The sequence below is a fragment of the Aquarana catesbeiana genome, linkage group LG06 (genome assembly GCF_042186555.1).
Source record: "Aquarana catesbeiana isolate 2022-GZ linkage group LG06, ASM4218655v1, whole genome shotgun sequence".
NCBI classification, from domain to species: Eukaryota; Metazoa; Chordata; class Amphibia; order Anura; family Ranidae; genus Aquarana; species Aquarana catesbeiana.
In genome coordinates, this window is record NC_133329.1 from 406,800,431 (window position 1) to 406,822,597 (window position 22,167).

The 22,167-nt window shown below is 45.2% G+C and overlaps 1 protein-coding gene across 1 annotated transcript in view; it reads left to right on the forward strand.

The window, feature by feature from the left end:
• The window catches only part of PTPN4 (protein tyrosine phosphatase non-receptor type 4), a gene marked incomplete in the record, with an annotated part of 165,913 nt that overhangs the window by 12,675 nt on the left and 131,071 nt on the right, over window positions 1-22,167 (forward strand).

Sequence of the window (22,167 nt, forward strand, 5' to 3'; positions counted from 1 at the left end):
TAGTACAGGAGATGATCAGAGACTGCAGACATGATACAGGAGATGATCAGAGACTGCAGACATGATACAGGAGATGATCAGAGACTGCAGACATGATACAGGAGATGATCAGAGACTGCAGACATGATACAGGAGATGATCAGAGACTGCAGACATGATACAGGAGATGATCAGAGACTGCAGACATGATACAGGAGATGATCAAAGACTGCAGACATGATACAGGAGATGATCAGAGACTGCAGACATGATACAGGAGATGATCAGAGACTGCAGACATGATACAGGAGATGATCAGAGACTGCAGACATGATACAGGAGATGATCAGAGACTGCAGACATGATACAGGAGATGATCAGAGACTGCAGACATGATACAGGAGATGATCAGAGACTGCAGACATGATACAGGAGATGATCAGAGACTGCAGACATAGTACAGGAGATGATCAGAGACTGCAGACATGATACAGGAGATGATCAGAGACTGCAGACATGATACAGGAGATGATCAGAGACTGCAGCATAGTACAGGAGATGATCAGAGACTGCAGACATGATACAGGAGATGATCAGAGACTGCAGACATGATACAGGAGATGGTCAGAGACTGCAGACATGATACAGGAGATGGACATAGACTGCAGACATGATACAGGAGATGATCAGAGACTGCAGACATGATACAGGAGATGGACATAGACTGCAGACATGATACAGGAGATGGACATAGACTGCAGACATGATACAGGAGATGATCAGAGACTGCAGACATGATACAGGAGATGGTCAGAGACTGCAGACATGATACAGGAGATGGACATAGACTGCAGACATGATACAGGAGATGGACATAGACTGCAGACATGATACAGGAGACTGGTAGAAATCACTGATATAACAGGACAATAGGGAAACACAGATTAGTGTCAGTAGGGGCCCAGAGGGCTGAATATAAAGGGCCACAGGTTGGACTCCGGGGCTCTGGGGAGAAGGCCGTTGTCTCTAAACGCACGGTTGTCATGTCATGTGGGAGTGTAAGGACCCATCGCCCTCCGGGTGTTGCTCGGCATGCTGGGATATGTAGTGACACAACATCGGTGTCGTATAATAATTCCCGGCCGGCTGTGTGCCAGACTCCCGATTAATCTGCTCTTTGTGAAATCCCTCGTCAATCAAGTGACTCATCCGTGTGCCGATGGCGGTTACATCATCTGTCGCCGGGGAATCCTCTCCTTACAGAGAGAGACTCGCAGCTCTCCGAGGCTAGAAACAAGAGTCCAGGGAGATGAAGGGTGTCGCCTGTATCACCCAATCAGGTGCAAGACGTCATCTGCTTAGCGCAGGGTAACATAAGCGGCATAGAAGAGTGCAGTTGTTGCAGGATTGATCTATGTTAATCCCACGTATGAGATGATATTCGCCCGGGGCTCATCCACACCGGGTGCGTTGATCAACGCGGGCTCGACGCACAAATAAAGCAATCCTCCAAGGCCATAGAGATGAGTGGAGACCATCTTTCCTTTGCTCATCTCTGCTACTAGCCGCCGGATCGGTTCTCGGGGCTACCGATCGTCCAGGTCCGACCCCCCCCCCCCCCTCCTCCCGCCACTTCTAAAAGTGATCCAGCGGCGCATCCACTGCTTGGACCACTTTTATCAGTTCATCGCTAGCTGAAACAAAACAACCAATACCGGGGCTCTGGTATATCGCTGCACCCCCCCTCCCCCCCCGCTATTCCACTCCCCACCGAGGACGTCTTTTATCCATGTCCCAGTCGGCAGGTGGTTTTACCCCTTCAGTACCCGGCACTTTTACCCCCTTCCTGCCCAGGCCAATTTTCAGCTTTCAACGCACTTGCACTTTGAATGAAAATTGCGCGGTCATGCAACACTTTTATATAAATTTTTTTCACACAAATAGCGCTTTGTTTTTGTGGTATTTAATCACCTCCGGGGTTTTTATGTTTTATTAAATTTATTAAAAGTTTTTTTTATAGTTTTTGTTAAAAAAAAATTGCAAACAGGTAATTTTTCTCTTTCACTGATGTGCACTGGTAAGGCGGCAGTGATAGGGGACACTGATGGGCGGCACTGATAGGTGGCACTGATGAGGCTGCACTGATAGGTGGCACTGATGGGCAGCAATCATGGGCACTGATGAGGAGGCACTTATGAGGCGGAACTGATAGGTGGTGCTGATGGGCACTGATGAGTGACACTGAGGAGGCACTGATTGGCAACACTGGTGGGACTGCACTGATGGGTGGCACTGATAGGAGACACTGATAGGGGACACTGATGAGACACTGATAGGGGACACTGATGGGTGGCAGTGATAGGGGACACTGATGGGCAGCACTGATAGGGGACACTGATGGGCGGCACTGATGAGGAGACACTGATAGGGGACACTGATGGGCGGCACTGATAGGAGACACTGATGGGCGGCACTGATAGGAGACACTGATAGGAGACACTGATGGGCGGCACTGATAGGAGACACTGATGGGCGGCACTGATAGGAGACACTGATGGGCGGCACTGATGGGCGGCACTGATAGGGGACACTGATGAGCGGCACTGATAGGGGGCACTGATAGGAGACCCTGATGGGCGGCACTGATAGGAGACCCTGATGGGCGGCACTGATAGGAGACCCTGATGGGCGGCACTGATAGGGGACCCTGATGGGCGGCACTGATAGGAGACACTGATGGGCGGCATTGATAGGAGACACTGATGGGCGGCACTGATAGGAGACCCTGATGGGCGGCACTGATAGGAGACCCTGATGGGCGGCACTGATAGGAGACACTGATGGGCGGCACTGATAGGAGACACTGATGAGCGGCACTGATAGGAGACACTGATGAGCGGCACTGATAGGAGACACTGATGGGCGGCACTGATAGGAGACACTGATGGGCGGCACTGATAGGAGACACTGATGGGGCTGCACTGATAGGAGACCCTGATGGGCGGCACTGATAGGAGACACTGATGGGCGGCACTGATAGGAGACACTGATGAGCGGCACTGATAGGAGACACTGATGAGCGGCACTGATAGGAGACACTGATGGGCGGCACTGATAGGAGACACTGATGGGCGGCACTGATAGGAGACACTGATGGGGCTGCACTGATAGGTGGCACTGATGGGCAGCAAGGTGGCACTGATAGGGGACACTGATGGGTGGCACTGATGAGGTGGCACTGATAGGGGACACTGATAGGCGGCAGTGATAGGGGACACTGATGGGTGACACTGATAGGAGACACTGATAGGGGACACTGATGAGACACTGATAGGGGACACTGATGGGTGGCAGTGATAGCGGACACTGATGGGCAGCACTGATAGGGGACACTGATGGGTGGCAATGATAGGGGACACTGATGGCGGCAATGATAGGGGACACTGTTGGCAGCAGTGATAGGGGACACTGATGGGCAGCACTGATAGGGGACACTGATGGGCAGCACTGATAGGGGACACTGATAGGGGACACTGATGGGCGGCACTGATAGGAGACCCTGATGGGCGGCACTGATAGGAGACCCTGATGGGCGGCACTGATAGGAGACCCTGATGGGCGGCACTGATAGGAGACCCTGATGGGCGGCACTGATAGGAGACCCTGATGGGCGGCACTGATAGGGGACACTGATGGGCGGCACTGATAGGAGACCCTGATGGGCGGCACTGATAGGAGACCCTGATGGGCGGCACTGATAGGAGACACTGATGGGCGGCACTGATAGGAGACCCTGATGGGCGGCACTGATAGGTGGCACTGATGAGGCTGCACTGATAGGTGGCACTGATGAGGCTGCACTGATAGGCGGCACTGATAGGCGGCACTGATAGGCAGCAATGATGGGCACTGATGAGGCTGCACTGATAGGTGGCACTGATGGGCAGCAATCATGGGCACTGATGAGGAGGCACTTATGAGGCGGAACTGATAGGTGGTGCTGATGGGCACTGATGAGTGACACTGAGGAGGCACTGATTGGCAACACTGGTGGGACTGCACTGATTATCAGTGTAGATGTCCCTTTTAGAAAAGCCGGTTATCGGCTCTCCTCTCCTCATGCTGTCAGCGCCATCTGTGATCAGCTGTGATTGGACACAGCTGATCATCTAAAAAAAGAGCCGCTGATTGTCGCTTTACCTCCAATCTGTGATCAGCCACGTGCGGAGGACCCGGCGATCCCAGAGTGTGCCGCCCGCGGCTGGCGTGACCACGGGAAACCGTCATATGACGTCATCCCACAACCAGACAACTGTGCTGTAGCCATCATTCAGCTTTAGCACGGTCGGCAAGTGGTTTAAAATGCAAAACCCGAAATGGAATAAAATCAAACAGACAAAAGCAATAAAAAGAACGGGCCGGTTGCATGAAGCCTCAGAGCATATCGTAGTGATTATCTACCAAGTTAATTTGTTGCACATTTCGCATTTTAGCTCACCTGTGTTTTTGGGACATGTGACCGCTTCATTCACTATTTAAATGTTTGTAATGTCATTTTACTTCAACCTTGACTAAAGCCCTGATGGCCGAAACGCGTCGGCTATGCACTAGAATGCACCAAACAAGTAGAGCTGCACGATTCTGGGAAAAATGAGAATCACAATTTTTTTTTTTTTTGCTTAGAATAAAGATCACGATTCTCTCATAATTCTCGCGGCGTAACATAATATTTCACATTATACAAAAGGCTAACTTTACTGTTTTTTTTTTTTTTTAGTTTTTTTTTAAATTTATTAGCCACTTCCAAACCGGCGCACGCCGTTGTACATCGGCAGAATGGCACGGCTGGGCAAATGGGTGTACAGGTACGTCCATTTGAATTTCCTGCCGTGCCATTGCGTGCGCGCCGGCCGGGAGCTCCGTGAGTCAGGTCGCGGGTCCCGCGGACTCGATCGCCGAGGGGATACCCGCGATCACCTCACAGAGAGGACAAACGGGGAGATGCTGATGTAAACAGCATCTCCCCGTTCTGCCTAGTGACAGTGTCACTGATCTCTGCTCCCTGTGATTGGGAGCAGAGATCAGTGACGTGTCACAGACAGCCACGCCCCCCTACAGTTAGAAATCACTCCCCAGTACTGACTTAACCCCTCCCCGCTCCCTATGGTTAACCCCTTCACTGCCAGTCACATTTACACAGTAATCAGTGCATTTTTATAGCACTGATCGATGTATAAATGACAATGGTCCCAAAAATGTCCGACATGTCCGCCATAATGTCGCAGTCGCAATAAAAAAATCGCTGATCGCCGCCATTACTAGTAAAAAAAAAAATTATTTATAAAAATGCCATAAAACTATCCCCTATTTTGTAAACGCTATAACTTTTGCGCAAACCAATCAATAAACGCTTTTTTTTAACCAAAAATATGTAGAAGAATACGTATCGGCCTAAACTGAGGGAAAAAAATGTTTTTTTATATATTTTTGGGGGATATTATAGCAAAATGTAAAAAATAATGCGTTTTTTTTTTTTTTTTCAAAATTGTCGCTCTTATTTTGTTTATAGCGCAAAAAATAAAAATCGCAGAGGTGATCAAATACCACCAAAAGAAAGCTCTGTTTGTGGGGAAAAAAGAACGTCAATTTTATTTAGGAGCCACGTCGCACGACCGCGCAATTGTCAGTTAAAGCGACGCAGTCCTGAATCGCAAAAAGTGCTCTCGTCAGGAAGGGGGGTAAAACCTTCCGGGGCTGAAGCGGTTAAAGTGTATTTTTTTTTTTATCCCAAAAAAATTGCATTTCAAAGACCGATGCGCAAATACCGTTTGACATAAAATATTGCAACAACCACCATTTTATTCTCCAGGGTCTCTACAAAAAAAAATATATAAATATATATATTAATGTTTGGCAAAAAATAATGATTTTTAACTTGAAACCAACAAGTCTCTTAGTCTTTTTAAGTGGTTAAACTTCCCTCATTTACAGACCGGAGTTCATTGCTTTGATCTAAAGAACAAAACAGTTACAATGTTTTATAGTTGGCTCTGCAGCTGAGGAATGTTGTGAAACTTGGCAGACTGTTTTTTTTTTTTTGTTTTTTTGTTTTGTTTTTCTGACAGCTGTCGGCTTGAGCAGAGAATTCTCTGCATAGAATCGGGAAAATGCTTTGTTAGGATCGCGAGGGGGGAAAAGAATCGCGATCTCGATTCTTAAAGATTAATCGTGCAGCTCTACAAACAAGATGCATGAACGTTTTTTCTTTGAAAGTCAAAGCGCTACAATGTATGGGTAGTGCGTTATCATGCGTTGGGATGATATTAAAGACGAATTGCACCGCGGCGTATTTTGCGTGTTTTGGCAGCGCTCCGGTGCGCACTCGCCTACATTTCTGCATCGCGCCATTTGCACATTTTTAATTTTGCTTTATTTTCTATGGGGCGGCGTTGGAAGGGATGTTTGGCGCTGACGGGGCGAGTTGTAAATAGTTTGCAGCGAACGTTGCTGGATCTGATCTGCGCCGTGGGGGGGAGGGGAGATCTTTATGACTATGGGACCTGCCGCATCTCCCCAGCTGTGTAACACGAGACACTTTGTAGTGGATGGAAATATGTTTGGTATGCATTAAGCGGTGAGACCTGATGATACGCTGAGAGTCCCTAATGGATTGTTTAGGAAGTAGTTAGCGGCTGTGACCTGCACCCGGCAGTAACCTTATTATCCCTCCTAATCCCCGCTCACAAGATAGTGATCCCCGCACGCTGCTGGAATGGTGGGGGATGTGTTTGGTGGTGTGACTGCCAGGTCTGCGGATTCTGGAATAGGCCGAGTGATATTCCTCGCCATGTTATCATATTAGCGCACCTCGGGAATTATTCCAGAACTATTACCCAGAATGCTTCATAAAACCCCCTGGTGCCCAACCTGCAGCGCCACTTTGGCATTTATTGACCGACCCTTGGGGGGCTCCTCCATGCAGTACTCAGGGCAGTGAAGGAAAAGTAGTCTGTAGACCGAGGACTAGTAGGTAAATGGTTTGGTTTATTCCTGTCACATTTTGTCTTTTTTTTTCTTCTTGCAGTCATCATGTTTGCAGTCTCTGATCATCTCCTGTACTATGTCTGCAGTCTCTGATCATCTCCTGTACCATGTCTGCAGTCTCTGATCATCTCCTGTACCATGTCTGAAGTCTCTGATCCTCTCCTGTATCATGTCTGCAGTCTCTGACCATCTCCTGTACTATGTCTGCAGTCTCTGATCCTCTCCTGTATCATGTCTGCAGTCTCTGACCATCTCCTGTACTATGTCTGCAGTCTCTGATCCTCTCCTGTATCATGTCTGCAGTCTCTAGTCCTCTACTGTACTATGTCTGCAGTCTCTGATCCTCTCCTGTACCATGTCTGCAGTCTCTGACCGTCTCCTGTATCATGTCTGCAGTCTCTGACCGTCTCCTGTATCATGTCTGCAGTCTCTGACCGTCTCCTGTATCATGTCTGCAGTCTCTGATCCTCTCCTGTATCATGTCTGCAGTCTCTGATCCTCTCCTGTATCATGTCTGCAGTCTCTGATCCTCTCCTGTATCATGTCTGCAGTCTCTGACCATCTCCTGTATCATGTCTGCAGTCTCTGACCATCTCCTGTATCATGTCTGCAGTCTCTGACCATCTCCTGTATCATGTCTGCAGTCTCTGATCATCTCCTGTAGTATGTCTGCAGTCTCTGATCATCTCCTGTAGTATGTCTGCAGTCTCTGATCATCTCCTGTAGTATGTCTGCAGTCTCTGATCCTCTCCTGCATCATGTCTGCAGTCTCTGATCCTCTCCTGCATCATGTCTGCAGTCTCTGATCCTCTCCTGCATCATGTCTGCAGTCTCTGATCCTCTCCTGTATCATGTCTGCAGTCTCTGATCCTCTCCTGTATCATGTCTGCAGTCTCTGACCATCTCCTGTATCATGTCTGCAGTCTCTGACCATCTCCTGTATCATGTCTGCAGTCTCTGACCATCTCCTGTATCATGTCTGCAGTCTCTGATCATCTCCTGTAGTATGTCTGCAGTCTCTGATCATCTCCTGTAGTATGTCTGCAGTCTCTGATCATCTCCTGTAGTATGTCTGCAGTCTCTGATCCTCTCCTGTAGTATGTCTGCAGTCTCTGATCATCTCCTGTAGTATGTCTGCAGTCTCTGATCCTCTCCTGCATCATGTCTGCAGTCTCTGACCATCTTCTGTATCATGTCTGCAGCCTCTGACCATCTCCTGTATCATGTCTAGGGTTTGGGGGGGGGGGGGGTACAGCAGGTCAGACATTACAGCTTAGGAACACCTAATAGTGATCCCGCCCCATTTTGTTTACTGAGGATGAGCGAATTATATCGGTCTGGATGGGGTTCACACGGGACGCTCGCATGGTGGTTGTTAGCTCTGCGTAATTGATGTAAACTTTTTAAGTGACCCCCCCCCCCCATAACATGCAGTCTGTATAATTCAGAGAGCACAAAGGAGGGCTTTATATGCCTTGCACCGGGGGGGGCTTCATCTACTCCCCGGCTGCCAGGACTTGGCACGGTAACAAATGTCATCCCTCGTTCACATGAATCTGTGTGCTGCATCCATTCTCGTCTCATTGAGGATTTTCTGATGATATGTCAGCTGGGTGTGCACATCCGCACCGGGGGGGGGGGAGTGTGTAAAGGGCACCTGTTATTGGAATGTTGCAATGAGCTCCTATAGAAAGTAGTATTACTGCGGATAGCTGCATTGTCAGACTGGAGGGGGGAGGAGGGGGGGACAAGACCACAACTCAGACCACGCAATTCTCAGCATGTCAACTTGGACCCGCTTTGACCCGCAGTGTAGGCTGAGCGCTTCTAAGCTGGTGACCAATTGTTTCCATGTAAGGCTAGGCTCACACCTAGTGGAAAATTGCTCACGATCCAGACACGCAAAGAAACGCGTTGCCCTTGAGCACTCGCACAGAAACGCGTTGCCCTTGAGCAGACACGCACAGAAACGCGTTGCCCTTGAGCAGACACGCACAGAAACGCGTTGCCCTTGAGCAGACACGCACAGAAACGCGTTGCCCTTGAGCACTCGCACAGAAACGCGTTGCCCTTGAGCACTCGCACAGAAACGCGTTGCCCTTGAACAGACGCACAGAAACGCGTTGCCCTTGAGCACTCGCACAGAAACGCGTTGCCCTTGAGCACTCGCACAGAAACGCGTTGCCCTTGAACAGACACGCACAGAAACACGTTGCCCTTGAGCAGACACGCACAGAAATGCATTGCCTTTGAACAGACATGCAGCAGTGCCAGTAACTGTTATTGGCACCCCCCCACACACATCTGCTAACATGCCCCCCTTAAACAACATGATGCCGCAGTACCCTACAGTTCGGTGCGGCACACCCTTGGAAAAGGGTCAGCGACATTTTTTTTCTGCATTTCTTGCACATGGGGGCAGCCTATTGAAATGTCTGGGTCGCCCTACAGGCGGAAACGCGCGTGCTGTCGCACCTGTAGGCCCCCCCAGGCCTTTCCTGGCACCTTTTTTGTTCACAACCTTCTTTTCTTTTCTTCTTTTTATTTTTTTTCCGTTCCTAGAGAATTACTTAGAACCCCCCGAAAATTTGTAACAATATTTTTAAAGCAGAGGCCCTGGAGAATAAATTGGTGGGTTTTGCAATTTTTTTTTTCTCGCACCGTATTTGCGTAGCGGTTTTTCGAATGCAATTTTTTTGGGAGAGAAAAATAGTTTTTTTTTTAAATGTTAATGCGATTTGTAAAATGTATAAAAGTTGATGTTACGCAGAGTAAATGGATACCAAACACGTCGCTCTGTTAAAATTGCGCACGCTCGTGCAGCAGTGACAAACTAAATGTTACTATCTATAGGCGACATTTTAGAGATCCTTTTTTTTTTTTTTTCCATTCTTTATTTATGCAAAAAGGGGGACAATGAAAGAAATGTTACATCACATACCTAGATGATAGACGATCGCTGTTTGTGTGCATGCGGGATTGACGCATGTGTTCGCCTTTGCAGGGGGCGGGGGGAGGGGCACTTAAAATAAAATGAATTAAATTTTTTTTTTTTTTTTTTACACTGTTGCTTTTTTTTAAAAAAAAATGTATCGCTTTTATTGCTGCCACAAGGAATGGTCAGCCGATCTGATTGCTCTTACAAGAAAGCCGACTGCAAATAGCGGTCCTGGGATGACGCATCGTCCCCATACAGCCAATTGAAGACCGACGACGTACCGGGTATGTGATTGGTCGGCAAGTGATTAAAGAGTAACATTTGTTTAGGTAACCCCTCCCCCCCTCTGGGTGATCTCTGTACATTGCAGGGGTTGTGACAAAATTTGTAGCAGATCCCTCCCTTTTTTTTTTTTGTTAGTCTGAAGAAATTGCTGTTTGTTGTGTCTATGTGCAAAGTGAATGTGAATGGGAGCGACTTCATCGATTTTTAATCAGCTGCTGCACCTGCAGGGCTCTAATGAGGAAAGTGGCAAGGTCTGCGTCCCTTTTGAACCGTGATTTCCCTTTTGGAAGTATCTCTCCAAAAATAAAAATTTTTGTTGCAGGGGATGCCCAAAATCTGACTTGTATCTTAGTGCAGACTTCTACAAAAATCAGTCAGCCAATCACACAAGCAGGAAATGACATTTCTGGGGGCGGGGGGGGGGGGGGGCGCTCTATATACCAGTTGTGTACAGAACGCCTCTAGGTGGCCATATTGCATTTTACAGAAAATGACAGCGGCTGCAGAATGAAAAGGAAAGCGAATTTTTAAATGACATTCAATTACAAGATGACTTGTGTAGCCATTGTATGCTGGATTATTTTTTTTTTCTTTTATTTATTTTCTTTTTTTTTTTTCACCATGATAGCTGAGTTATTACCCTTTCATTTATTTTTTCTGCACCTGCAAATTTTATTTTTTTATTTTTTTTTTTTTTTAGATTTTTTTTTTTTTTTTTTTTCTCCTCATGATAGCTGGGTTACCCTTTAATTCATTCGTTTTTTTTTTTTTTTTCTTCCTTTTTTTTAAAATTTTTTTTTTTACGTTGGTGACAGAGTCGCTTTAATTAAAGCAAGAAATCCTGCAGTATAATGAACTTTGTGTTTTTATTACTTTTTTTTATCTGGTCTCATTGTTTGGATAGCAGTGCGTCTTTTATCTGTGAAGTAATTGGATGGCGGCAGACGGTGTGAATGTGTGGCGATCTGTTATCAGCGCGGCGGTGGCGGACGGGGCCTGTTAGCTCTGGTTATCTCAGCTAATAAAAATAGGTGTTGATGAGCCGCTCCAGCACCTGTCTGATAATAGCGATGTCTCCAGCCGCGCCAAAGGGGGCGCCGCTCGCTGGGCCTAATTACAGAAAAACGGAGACCATGTTATTATCCAATTTTTTTTTTTTTTTTATTAGAAATATTCACGTTGCCCCCCCCCCCCCCCGTTGCGCTCTGAGGGTGTCACCGCGTTCCTGGACGGGTAGGCCTGCTCGCTGCTGCATCAGCATTGGTGAAAATATTCCGTCCAAAATTCAGTTTAGGGTTCGTAAAATATCTGGGGACCGGGCGTTGTCTGCACTGGATAGATGCCGGTCACTTGTGAGGGCACATAGGAAACAATTGCATGCTGTGTGTCTTGTTCACACCCCAATGCTGTGTTTTTTCCCCCCGCAGTGCACTGGGTGGCACCGCGCTGCTGTGGGGTTATGTCACACTGAAGTGTTGCTTTTTGCACTTCTAATAAAGTTTAAAAAAAAAAAAGGCCTTGTGATGAGCAGGAAGACACTTCATCCCCTCACTGCTGGGCATTGCTGGCGGCATTCTACATCGTAGCGTCTTGGCATAAACGAACAAACCCCCAATAGACAGACTTTGTATATAACCATATGCTGACCACGCCCTTTCCCAGCACTTTTTGTTTAATTTAATTTAAAGCGGAGTTCCACCCAAAAGTGATGGACATGCCTCTTTTTTTTTTTTTTTTTCTTTCTTGGGGGGGGGGGGGGGGGGGAGCGGGTACCTAGTTTTGACAGGTACCCAGCTTCCACTTCCACTCATGGCGCCACGGCGCCGAGGGAAAGTTCTTCTCTCTCCCCTCCCTGCAATCTTCTGGGACATGTCACAGGTCCCAGAAGATTGCCTGGCCATGAGAGAGAGAGAGAGAGATATCTATCTATATATATATAATATATATAAGAGAGATTTATATATATATATCTATATGAGAGAGAAAGGTAGATATCTATCTATATATATATAATATATATGAGAGAGATTTATATATATATATGAGAGAGAGAGGTAGATAGATATCTATATATATATATCCCGGTTGTAACCATGTGTGTGTGTGTGTGTGTGTGTGTGTATGTATGTATATATATATATATATATATATATATATATATATATATATATATATATATATATATATATATATATTTTTTTTTAGCAGAGACCCTAGAGAATAAAAAAGGGATCGTTTGCAATTGTTTATGTCACACGATATTTGTATTTGCAGCGTTTTGCATTCCCTTTTTTTTTTCACAATTTTTAGATGCAAAAAAAACACCATGGGTAAAATGTAACCACTTGCTGACCAGGCCTTTTCTGGAACTTTTTGATTACTAGTAAAAATCAGTATTTTTTTTCTAGAAAGTTACTTTTAACCCCCAAACATATTTTTTATAAATTAATACATTTATTAAATTCATAATTTTTTTATATATATATATATATATTTATTTTTTTATTAATGTATTACTACATATTATTCAATTGTTTTACTTATTTATGATGATTTTTAGTTATTTGTGTATTTATTTTACATTTATTTATTCATATATTATTACTGTGAATGCGAATGACGCATTTCCATTCATTTCTGTGGGAATACAAGCACGCTAAAAACACCCAAATCTGCCCGATTTGAGCAAAAAAAAAAAAAAAAAAGCTCCAGAACTTGTTTGAGCTTCTGGCGTTTTGGAGTGGAGATGTGAACTGTCTCAAAGAGAATCGTTTTTTTTTTTTTTTTTTTTTGTTCTCTCAGCATTTTGGAGCTTCAAGCTAATAAACACTGAGGTGTTGAATGGGGGCCTAAGGGTGACAACGCCGCTCCGACGTAGTTCCGGCGCAGAGGGCGTTGTCACCCTGGGACAGGAGAACTGATGGCAGCCGACGCATCTAAGTAGCGATCTATTTCCAGATAGTCCTAGAGGGAAGCGGAAATTAGAGACGGGCAACAGTTACAGCGGCCCATCTCCGAACGCCTTCGTTCTGCATAATGTCACCGGCGGCGGCCGCGGCCGCCGCGTCTCGTCACATTCAGAGGAGAGAGCGGAGGCAGATTTGAAAGCGTTTTTTCTGGTGTGGTGTCACTTCGGATGAGCGCGGCTTGGTGGAGACGAGTCGCTTACGCCGGAGTCTTCCCCCTCTCGCCGTCCTCTCTGGTTTTTCGCGTAGTCCGGGGTGACGGGGAGGAAGAGCGCGGTTTTCAGTTGTATGTTGTACTGTGTATGTGTTCAGCGGTTGGCGTTCATTGTAGCGAGAGGAATTTAACCACTTGCCGACTGCAATACATATTATGTAAGTTGCGGCTTTGAAGTGGTTTCCCGGGGTTATGGTTGAAGCTATCGGCCATAACCCCCGGGATTTTTTTTTTTTACGCCAACGATTGGCTCTCTCATGAAAGCAGTCCAAGTGGCTAACTAGCTGTTGGATCACTTTCAGAAGCAACAGGAGGGGAGGTCCCCATCCCCCCCAACCGCTCCCTGGCTTTTTTGGGGCTTACTGTTTTTATCGGCGCCCGAAAAACTAACCGATGGTGGGCGCGGCTGGACATAGAGGCGCACAGAGACCAAATCTTCTCTGATTTGCCTCTATGGTCTTGGAGGACTGGAACGATGTCAAGATGTCACTTCCGGTCTAGGGTGGAAGTAAACTATTTTATTTTTTTCGATCTGTGGCTTTTATTATTATTATTATTATTAAACTATTATTATATAGGATTTATATAGCGCCAGCAGTCTGCGCAGCACTTTACAATGTTAGGACAGAACAATACAATTACAATACAGGAGTGATCAGAGGGCCCTGATCCTCAGAACTTACAATCTAGGAGGAAGGGTAGAGGAGAGATCTGGAGTCTTATTGACCCCAGATCTCTCCATAAAGAGGACCGGTCATCTCTTATTTCTATTCTATTCTATTCTATTTATATTCCTTGTATTGGGAATAAAATAAAATAAAATAAAAGATAAACAAAAAATAAAAATTAAGGGACAGTCTAAAAATAATAAAATAAAATAAATGATAGAAAAATACCTTCAACAGGCAATCTCACCCAATGCTCCCCTTTGGATAAACCCAACCCTGGAGCACATCTATAAACTACCTGAGCCTCATGCCTGGACCAAATGTAACATTAAAACGGTGGCACAGATTATCTCCAATCAATCCCTAGTCCCGCTCTCCAAACTAAACTCCGGTTTTAATATACCCCAGTCCTATTTTTTCCGATTCCTTCAACTCTCCCATGCCTTCAGTCACCAATTCTCCAACTCCCCTCCTCAACTAGTCCAATCTTCACTGGGGGACCTTCTTAGATCAGATTGTGCGAAAAAACCCACTTCTCAATTATATTCACACCTGACTGTCACCTCCCTCCCGACTATGGAAAAGCTAAGATCTAAATGGTCCCATGACATCCCCAATTTTGACAACGATGACTGGGATGACATGTGGGATTTCCCATTTAGCTCCCTGGTCTCTCTGAGAGATCGCTTGATCCAATTCAAGATAGTCCATCGGGCATATTTTACCCCTCACAGACTACACAAAATGAACCCCGACTCCCCTCCCGGATGTTGGAGATGTGGTGGGACTCCTGGGGACTTCACCCACATCTTCTGGACCTGTCCGGCAATTGTCGGATACTGGAGGGAGATATTGGACTTTATCACACAAATCACCTCTGTGCCACTACAACCATCAATGTCAATCTGCATACTAGGCCTGGTAGAACAACTAATTCCTACGGTGGCGGGACGCACACTGGTGGGATTGCTCCTGTTCTATGCCCGTAAAGCTATAGCCCTTAGTTGGCGCAAACCACCCCCCCCCCCTCCTCTCTCCCTGTGGAAACAATTAATTAACAATAGCTTACCTCTGTATAAAGACACATATGACAACAGAGGCTGCCCCAACAAATATAGCAAAGTCTGGTCTAAGTGGCTGGCAGATCCCTCCACCGCTTCAGAGGCCTCTCAGTAGACCCCAATCACAAAGTAGCTCCCAAGTGGGTGCCAGGTGTACACAATAATCTACAATATGCTATTTTACCATGTACAACTGCACATAGCACCACCATGACCCAGTAAACTGTACCGCTATGACTGATGTCATAATATATTCTTCATGAATAAGGTGACAGCGTGATTCTTGCAAGGATCACATAGACATCATATTAGACCAATGTATGTTTAACTGTTTGTTCTCTTTATCTGTTTTTGTTTCTCTTTTTAAAAACCAATAAAAAGATTTTGGAAAAAAAAAAAAAATAAAATAAATGGAGGCATATTCATCCTTCCATGCTCGCGCGCAGAAGCGAACGCATACGTAAGTCACGCATATGTAAAGGGTGTTCGCACCACACATGCGAGGTATCGACGCGATCGTCAGAGCGAGAGCAATAATTCTATCGCTAGATCTCCCCTGAACCTCTAATCTGGTAACCTTTAAAAAAAATTTAAAGCTTCGCCCATGGAGAAGTATCGTAGTTTGTCACGATTCCACAAGCGTTCGCAGTTTTAAAGCGTGACATGTTTGGTATCTATTTACTCGTCTAACATCATCTTTACCAAAACATTTTTTATATATTGTGTTTTTCTTTTTTCTTTTTTTTTTGCAGTAAAATTCATTAAAGTGTATTTTTTTTTTTTCCTACCCAAAAATTGTGTTTGAAAAACCGCTGCGTAAATACTGTGTGACAAATTGCAATGAGTAATTCTAAGTCATTTTCTCGCAAAAAATACAGATATTTACTTGTAAAACAAAAAGTGCCAGAAAAGGCCGGGGGTCAGCAAGTGGATAAAGGGTGTGAATTGTGATGGAAAGGAGTCATCAAAGCAGTGACGGAATTGCGGCTTTCAGTAGAATGAAACTTTTTTGTTTGTTTTTTTTTACCCTTCCTGCCCGCGGTGGGTGAGCCAAAACTAAACGCCAGTGGGTGAACCAAAAATGTGCATTTAGGGTTTGTCTCTGGGCCTCCTCCAGAAGAGGAGGAGTCAGTGGCGGCTGGTGTTCTTTTTGGGGGGGGGTGGGGGGGTGGCAGACAACCTGTCAGAAACCATGAAATCAGGCCGAGACAGAAGTACAGTTAAATCACACTTGCTTAATAATAAAAGTAAAAAGAACAAACGTAGTCAAAACATAGCCAAAGTTCAGTAACCGGAACGGATAGTCAGCCAAGCCAGAAGTCAGGGATCAATGTAGTGGAACAGCAAGCAGGATCTGGAGCCAGAAGGGATGTCAGCAATGCAAGTCTTGAACAGGATCGCAGGAGATCGTTTCTGTGATGTTGACCAAGGTGAAGGCAGAGCTCCTCTGGACAGGACAGCTTAAGTAGGCAGGACTGATGAGCAGGATATCATCAACAGGTGAGTAACTGTGGAGAGAGATGGGAGCTGGCAATTAGCCGACAGCTGAGCAGCCAGCTCAGAGGAGGAAGGGCTGAGCCCAACCCTGACAGTGTCCTCTCCTCCATTGGCAGCTCCTCCTCGTCCTAGGCGTCCAATAGGATCGCCTGTCCTCCATGGTCAGCCGAGGCCAACCAACAAGTACTAGGCAGGAGGACTCTTCCTGGACAGTGACCCCCCAAGGTTGGAGAGGGAGGAGACTGATGGCCACATGTCGTCCCCCCCCCCCCCCCCCCAGGCTTCAGGGTATGTCTGAAAACCCACACCCTGCATCCAGAGTGAAGATGGAACACATATACGGTAATTTTTTTTTTTTTGTAACGTTTAAAGAAATGAAAGGTAAATGTAAGCAAAGGCTTAGCTGTCTCAAAAATGATATAAAACTCATATGGGGACTGTGCTGTATGACCAGGTTATTGTCAGTCAAACTATCGCAGCACTAAAACAATGGCCTGGGAATGGAGGGGTACTACAGGCCGGTACACAAAAGTCGGGATGGGGCTTTTGTTACTGTTATGCTGCCTATGGCACGGAATGTCATTATTGGACCCGGGGTCCTTCCTTAGAACTGATAATCGCCGCTCTTCGCTCATTGAACCGCGCACTGAGCAGCGCCCGTGTGACCCCGCCACGGATACTAAGCTCTGCTGGAAAGCGTTGTTATTCCTTTCACAAATCTGCATGTATTGTTGTAGTCGCAGCGCCCCCCCTTCCCCCCCCTTCTGCGTCCTCGCTTTGTACTGCGCCGCTGACGTTGGGGTTATATAAAGCCCCGGAGAACAAAAACAGCTCCTTGTGTCTTCAGGGCGCCTGGAGAATCACCGCAGTTCCTTTTTTTTTTATGTTCCTCTGCTCCGTGTAATCGCATCAGCGCTCTCATCCCCAGCTACGGCGTCAGCGAATCGCCATCCGCCGCGATCCGGGGGAACTGTGCCGACCCCCAAAGGCTCATTAATGTTTTATTTAAACCACCCACTGTTTTTATTTGCAGCCCACGCCGGCCGCGGTCTGTGTGAAGGCGAACGCTCGCTCACTGTTTGCATACAGAGAAATCTGTTAGTGCTCAGCTCTATAGATGGGAGGCGCTGAGGCTGGAAGTGCCGTATGATCGCCGCCGCCGCCGCCGTCCCCCGGCATTGTACACACGCCGCCTTTTTCACAGTCGGCCAGCTGATCTGGATGTCTCTGGTGCCAAGTGGGTGGTGTAGAGGGTTTTAAAGAGGGCCTGTCATTAAAATTCACATCTCACATAAGGTGCATGCCACCGTTCGGCAGGCCACAGATTACGTGATTTTCTTTCCTATAATCATTGGTTGCAGGAAAGAAAATCGTTCGATTTTCCCCCCATCAAGAAAGTCAGTTTTGATGGGGGAATCCCTCCGACGGAGCGAGAGAGGGGGAGATGGATCCACTTGGGTACAGTCAGCCTGCCCCATAAATTAATCGAACCTTGGCTGGTCCCTGCTGAACAGGCCGAGATTCAAATTTATCCATGGCTGGCTTTCACCCCTCCGACAGTTCTGGTGAGAAGTTTTCACCCCCCCCCCATCCTTGGAGAATTGGTAATATACATTATGTACCATTTTTAAAGAAAACACGAGTGAGCGGGCAAAACCCATTTCTTTTATTTTACTTATAGGATTCATATTCTGTGCCTTTAGAGCTCACACACCCCAAAAACATCAGTGAGCCACCACCATGCTTCACAGTGGGGATGGTATTCTTTCTCTCCAAACATAGCGCTTATACTTGTGACCATAAAGTTCTATTTTGGTCTCATCGCTCCAGATTACAGTGTACCAGAATCTGAGGTGTGTCAAGGTGTTACCGGGCATATTGTAACCGGGCTTATTTGTGGCACTGGCGCAGTAAAGGCTTTTTCTTGGCAACTTGACAATGGAGCTCATTTTTGTTCAAGTATCGTCGTATTGTGCTATATGTGGGGTTTTCTTTTTATCCCGAACGATTCTTCTTCTGGCAGTTTGTGGTTGCAATCTTTTTTGGTCTAACTGACCTTGGCCTGGTATCGAGAGATACCGGAATTTTTCACTTCGTAATAAGTGATTGACCAGTGCTGACTGGCATATTCAAGGCTTTGGATTTCTTTTTATAAACTTTTCCATCTTTATAAAATTCCATTACCTTTATACACAGGTCTTTTGACAGTTCTTTTCTGCTCACCATGGCTCAGTGTCTAGCCTGCTTAGTGCATCCATGTGAAAGCTAACAAACTCATTGACTATACGCAGACACTAATTGTGATTTAACCGCTTGCCGACCAGCCGCCATCATTTTACTGCAGCAGGTCGACACGATCCCGCTACCCGTTGTAGCTGTACGTTGGCTCGTGGGGTCGGGATAGTAGGCTCGTGCGCGCACGCGATGCCGATGCTCGTGTCCAACGGTCGCGGGCACAAGAGGCAGAACACGGAAGTGTGTGTGCAAACGCACAAATCCCTGTTCTATTCTATTTGAGGAGTGACAGATCGTGTGTTCCTAATAGCTAGGAACCACGATCAGTCACTTCCTCTAGTCAGACCCCTCCCCCTACAGTTAGAACACCCAGTCAGGGAACACAGTTAACCCCTTGATCGCCCCCTAGTGTTAACCCCTTCCCTGCCAGTGACATTTTTACAGTAATCAATGCATTTTTATAGCACTGATCGCTGTATAAACGCCAATGGTCCTAAAAATGTGTCAAAATTGTCCGATGTGTCTGCCATAATGTCGCAGTCACGATAAAAATCACAGATCACCGCCATTACTAGTAAAAAAAAAAAAAAAATAATAATAAAAATGCTATAAATCTATCAGCTATTTTGTAGACACTCTAACTTTTGCGCAAACCAATCAATATACGCTTATTGCGATTATTTTTTTTTTTTTTAACCAGAAATATGTAGAAGAATACATATCGGCCTAAACTGAGAAAAAATGTCCTTTTTTTAAAAAAAAAAATGGGGATAATATAGCAAAAAGTACAAAACATTTTTTTTTTCAGAATTGTCACTCTATGTTTGTTTATAGAGCAAAAAATAAAAACCACAGAGGTGATCAAATACCACCAAAAGAAAGCTCTATTTGTGGTAAAAAAAGGACGTCAATTTTGTTTGGGTACAACGTTGTACGACCGCGCAATTGTCAGTTAAACCGAATCGCAAAAAAATGGCCTCGTCATTCAGCAGCCAAACCTTCCGGGGCTGAAGTGGTTAAAAAGCCACAGATGTGGGAAATTGATAAGGAGCCAAACAATTATGTGATAATATGTGATAATAAATGGCTTCATATCATCACTATCATTAAATAAAAGACCGTTTTTTGGCATCAGTCATATTTCCAATATCAATGCCAAAATTTCACCATATCTGCTGGGGGATGCCCAACTGCATATAAAAAATAATGATAAATATAATAAAAAAAAAAGTATGTGTATATATATATATATATATATATATATATATATATATATATATATATATATATATATATATATATATATATATATATATATATATATATATATATATATAATGTTGTGTTGAGTTGCGCTCATAAGTTTACATACCCCGGCACATTTTATAATTTTTTGGCCATTTTTCAGAGAATATGAATGATAACAATAAACTTTTCTTTCATTCATGGTTAGTGTTTGGCTGAAGCCATTTATTATCAATCAGCTGTGTTTACTCTTTTTATATCATAATGGCAACAGAAACTACCCAAATGACCCTGATCAAAAGTTTACATACCCCAGTTCTTAATACCGTGTATTGTCCCCTTGAACATCAATGACAGCTTGAAGTCTTTTGTGGTATTTGTGGATGAGGCTCTTTATCTTCTCAGATGGTAAAGCTGCCCATTCCTCTTGGCAAAAAGCCTCCAGTTCCTGTAAATTCTTGGGTTGTCTTGAATGAACGGCACGTTTGAGATCTCCCCAGAGTGGCCCAATGATATTGAGGTCAGGAGACTGAGATGGCCACTCCAGAACCTTCACTTTATTCTGCTGTAGCCAATGACAGGTCAACTTGGCCTTGTGTTTTGGATCATTGTCATGTTGGAATGCCCAAGTACGTCCCATGCACAGCTTCCTGGCTGATGAATGCAAATGTTCCTCCAGTATTTTTTGATAACATACTGCATTCATCTTGCCAACAATTTTGACCAAATTTCCTGTGCCTTTTGTAGCTCACACATCCCCAAAACATCAACGATCCACCTCCGTGTTTCACAGTAGGAATGGTGGACCTTTCATCATAGGCCTTGTTGACTCCTCTCCAAATGTAGTGTTTATGGTTGTGGCCAAAAAGCTCAATTTTGGTCTCATCACTCCAAATGACTTTGTGCCAGAAGGTTTGAGGCTTGTCTCTGTGCTGTTTGGCGTATTGTAAGCGGGATACTTTGTGGCATTTGGGTAGTAATGGCTTTCTTCTGGTGACTCGACCATGCAGCCCATCTTTCTTCAAGTGCCTCCTTATTGTGCATCTTGAAACAGCCACACCACATGTTTTCAGAGAGTCCCGTATTTCACCTGAAGTTATTTGTGGGTTTTTCTTTGCACCCCGAACAATTTTCCTGGCAGTTGTGGCTGGAATTTTAGTTGGTCTACCTGACCGTGGTTTGGTTTCAACAGAACCCCTCATTTTCCACTTCTTGATTAAAGTTTGAACACTGCTGATTGGCATTCTCAATTCCTTGGATGTCTTTTTATATCCCTTTCCTGTTTTATACAGTTCAACTACCTTTTCCCGCAGATCCTTTGACAGTTTTTTTGCTTTCCCCATGACTCAGAATCCAGAAATGTCAGTGCAGCACTGGATGAAAGATGCAAGGGTCTGTCAGGAGTCCAGAAACTCATTGACCTTTTATACGCACACAATAATTACAAGCAAACAGATCACAGGTGGGGATGGTTACCTTTTAATAGCCATTCAAACCCCTTTGTGTCAACTTGTGCGCATGTTATCAGACAAAAATCACCAGGGTATGTAAACTTTTGATCAGGGTCATTTGGGTAGTTTCTGTTGCCATTATGATTTTAAAAGAGTAAACACAGTTGACTGATAATAAAAGGGTTCAGCCAAACACTAACCATGAGTGAAAGAAAAGTTTTTGTGTTATCATTTATATTCTCTGAAAAATGGCCAAGAAATCATAAATTCTGCCAGGGTATGTAAACTTATGAGCACAGCTGTATATACAGTATATATAAATTTGTTGGCGGTATGTTTTGGGTCATTGTCATGCTGAAAGACCCATCTTCAGTGTTGTGGCTGAGGGAAGAAGGTTCTCATCCAAGATTTTACAGTACTTGGCCCCTCAATGCGGCAAAGTCGGCCTGTACCTTTAACGGAGAAACTGCCCCAAAGCATAATGCCAAAGACCTCAATTTTGGTCTTATCTGACCTCAGCACTTTCTCCCAATCCTTCTCTGAATCATTTAGATGTTCATTGGCAAACTTCAGATGGACCTGTC